The sequence below is a fragment of the Octodon degus genome, unplaced genomic scaffold, assembly GCF_000260255.1.
Source record: "Octodon degus isolate 3935 unplaced genomic scaffold, OctDeg1.0 scaffold00486, whole genome shotgun sequence".
Classification (NCBI taxonomy): domain Eukaryota; kingdom Metazoa; phylum Chordata; class Mammalia; order Rodentia; family Octodontidae; genus Octodon; species Octodon degus.
In genome coordinates this window covers 75,989-80,377 of record NW_004525062.1, presented here as the reverse complement: position 1 = coordinate 80,377, position 4,389 = coordinate 75,989, and positions in this window count along the sequence as shown.

The following is a 4,389-nucleotide window of genomic DNA, read 5'->3' as shown; positions in this document are numbered from 1 at the left end:
AAACATGCATGTCGTCTTCAAAGACTACCACCAGCACCTCAGCTAGACTAATACGCATTGCTTAAAGCCAATTGAGGGGCTGGGGAGATGGCTCAGTGGAATAAGCGCTTCCCTGGCAAACACAAGGGCCTGAGTTCAATCCCCCGGTTTCACCAAAAAAAAAAAAGCCACTTGAATGGATAAGGAAAATCCCTAGCCTTCCCTGTACCTGTCAATACATGGGAATAGGGACAGGCTCAGACAAAACAGAGACACCTGCTGTTCTTTTACAGACACTCACCCAGGTGGTCCTCCACATTGAAACTCATTGTCCAAAAGGCAGTAGCTATACCTGATGCCCACGCTGGAATTTAGTATTTTCTTTATCCTTTTTAAATATAAAATGTGCCACATGTATTCAGGAACACTAACTTCACTACAGTGTTATGAGATTCATGCTACAGTTTCAATGTTTTACACCTGGTCAATTATTTATATTAAGAGCACTCCAGAAATAGCATCCTTCTGTCTGCCTCCTTTTGAAGGAAATATAACGAATATTTAAAACTGAACTTCTGGACGCACATGGGAATTTATACTTTCATTCGCCATTCATGACATCAGCATGCAGTATCAAGTAATGACAGTCAAACCTAATGGAATTTACTTCCATTTTGGAGGCCTTTGGGTTTGGATAGCAAGAGTGTACGTGGAAGCAGTTTCCTATGTGCCTGCGTGAGGAATCACTTTGAAAGACCATGAGAAAAATGAGTTTGACTGTGGTTATTCTCCCTTCTTTCCCATGGGTTGATCCGCTGTGTGGGATTCTGTTTGCTCTTCTATCATGATGCACCTTGGAAAGGCACTTCCCTGATTCCCTGGAAAGTTTTCTGATTCGTAGACAGATGACTCAAGTCCACGCAAGAACACTGAGGCTCCCTCCCCCACTGTTCATGGAAAGCACCCGAGGCTGTGGCTCTAGATTCAGGGTTGTTGAGCCAGGGGCTGTGAAATAGTTAAAGGTCCCTTTGACCTTTGTTTGATTTCTGTCTTGCTCTCCAGTTACCAGTTATTGCTGGAAGGAAGAAAATACATTGCTGATGAAGAGATCCAAAATATTCAGCACAGTTTTTTTCACCTCATCAAAACACTGAAAACAACAGCCCAGTTTAAAATCTGAAGAGAACGCTGGAGTGACTCTTGGGATCACTGAATTTCAAAGCCAGCAGCAGCTCTTGACAGTTTTCACTTCAACAGAACAGTTGTATTAGAAAAATTCTAGTTCCTCACCTCTGATTTTCTCAAATACCTATGAAAACTAACTAAGGTCCTACATCTGTGCCACCAACACAGACACCTGATTTACGGTTTCTTCATTCCCATCGCTGAAAAGACCAAGGGCAGGAGCAGTGGGATGAAGACAGCAGGGCTACATGGGCATGGCCTTCCATTGCAGTGCCCTAGCAGTGTGCACTAATAGTAATGACATGATCTCCTGTGGCGCTGAGCCTGAGCGTAACACAAAGAAATGTCAGACTGATGCACAGTGCAGACCTATGACCAGGAGAGCTGACAGTTTTCTTCAGTCAATGTCAGCACAATAAACATGACAAAGTGGAGACATTTGGTTTGAAAGACATCAATAACACATGTATGTACAGTGCTACCTGCGTTCATGAACTTAATTATTTCCCTGATTGTGGTGATCAACTGAATTGGACAAGAACCAAATCAAACTGCCCCATAAGTTCAACATGGATGCTAAACACTGAATTTGATTTGGCTCTTGAGCAATTCACTTTGTAGCCATAATTGTTTGAAGAAGTTCTTGAACCAAGATTCCACTGTATAATTCCTTTCCCCCCAAATAAGATCTAGTCAGAAAATAATCAGCGTTGGAAAGTAGAGATTACATCACCCTGTCCTTGCCTTTGCTGCCATCCATGTTCTCTTAGTCCATGGCTACTCTCAAAGAGAAGACTAAACTGATTGGGCTGGCGGTTGTGATCTCTAGTTTTCAAGGCTCATTATTTTCTGTCTAGGTCTTATTTTTCAGGAAAATGTTATTTTAGTGCTTTTCAAATGCAAATCCCTCCTCTTTTTTTGTCCTCACATTTGAAGGTGACCCTGACTTCTCACTGACTTGTGTGTACAGAACAGATCAGCTCACTTCTGGCTCCTGGTCTCCACTTTATTGCATTGTGACTGTTTCTTCAAATAGAACTCAGCTTAGACATTAGCCAAGAAGAACAGGCAAACAAGCACATGTAGTTAGTAGCATGTGCTTCTTCCCACTTTCTGCCTAAAGGCGGTGTCCACTTTGTCCAATACTCATTGTTTCCTATTGGTTCTGGTCACGTGGTGAAGGAGGTATCCACTGGAGGTTTCCTGGGGTAGATCCCTTGTGCCCTTGAAATTGTGAAGCAGTGTATAGGCAGATGCTCTGAGAATGTGTAGACATTCTTAAGTGTCTTTTCTTTAAAAAATGTTACCAGCTTTTGTTGTCCCTACCTGTATAATATTGTTATACCAAAAAGTATGTTGGACAGCCTTTAATTTAATATTGTATATTTATTGTTTTTCTGGCATTCTGATAAAAAAGCACTATCTCTTTGAGTTTTAAAATCAATCCAATGCTAATGTTAACATTTATTATTAAAAATTTTCAGGGTAGGCTATTGGATGCTTTATTTTCAATATTATAATGTTTTATTACTACTCTTAATTTGATGGTTGAAGATTAAAATCAAAAGGATCTACAAAGTGCAGTACAGAGTTTCGGGGTAAGTCCTGAGGGGACCTCACTAACCTTGTCAGATACAAAAGTTACATTTCTTGATATGTAAGTCTCGACTTATCTTGGTCTTAACCATCCAACAGAAAAGTGAAGAAACAAGATATGAAAATTGAAGCCACGTTAATACGCTGGGCTGTGGAATGCTCAAGGCAGCAGCTTCAGACATTGCCAATCCAGTGGATAACACACTGCTACTGTGGACTACTAGACTATATTGGAATATTTTGGTGAATTCATGCACCTACAATATTTGGATGGCAATGGAATACCCATCTCTGACAAAACTAAACAAAATGAAGATATAAATGAAGGATCATTTTGTATATGTATATACAGAATAGTTAGGATAGATATATAGCTACTTTCTCTTAGTTCAGTAAGAAGAAAAATTTGTACTAATAGTATTTGCACAGGATATCATGCCCGCATCTTGTGCTATGAATGACTACTAGAAAGACAACATTATGCAATGTATTATTTTATTTTTCTTTCTTTTTCATTTATTTATTTTTATTTTTTATTTTATTGAGAAACAAATATCAATGAGACACTTTCCAGGCTAATGAATAGGACATTTCAATAATTAATACATTGCACATTGTTATCTTCTCAGCAGTCATTCACAGAACAAGAAGCAGCCAAGACATCCCGTCCAAATAATACTACTACAAATTCTTCCTCTCACTGAATCAAACGAAAGCAGCTGTACATCTATCCTAACTATTCTGTATATACAAATACACAACGGCCCTTCCTCTGCATTCTTCCTCTGCAGTTCAGTCCTGCCCAAGATGGGTATTCTATTGGCATCTAAACATTATAGATGCTTGAATTCAGCAAAACAATCCAACATAGTCCAGCAGTCCACAATAGTAGTGAGTTATCTGCAGAAGTTGTTCACTACAGCCTTTTACAGCTGAGCATATTAATATGGCTTTACTTTATATACCTGTTTTGTAAATACTTTCCTGCTGGATGATTAAGAACAAGATAAAGCAAGACCTATATAACAAGAAATGTAACTTTTGTATCTGATAAGTCAGTCAAGTCCCCTCAGGATTTATCCTGTAACCCTGTACTGCAGTTTGTAGATCCTTTGTCAGTGTCAGCCATGTGAATGAGTCACGGCCAATGCTTGACCAATTTGCTCCCTGTGAAATCCTGAGAGAAAGTTTTATCTCCATGTGACTCTCTTTTGGCACACTCTACATCATTGATCACATTTTTCTGTGGCTCCATAAACTCCGTGATCAGAAAATTTGGGCACAACTGAGTTACGTGATATTACCGTATGGGTTCTTCTATGTCCTCAGTCTTCACTGACCTTGAAAGGCTAGAGCCAAAATGTTGGCGGACCTTACAGCCCTTCCTTTTCTCCAATTTTTGATCTGCAAACATAGGTTGTTAACCTCCAGAAGAGAAGCTTATTATTACCCTGCAACATATGCAGTTCAGTTTACCCTATGTGTCCAATTATCAAACATCTTAGGCATAATGTGGAGCAGGTATCTTCCATCGAGTATTGATGTGTTGAAATTTAAGACCTTACAGAATATGAAGAAAAAAATGAAAAAATAGGAATAAACACATATTTTTACACAGAAATTTAGAAA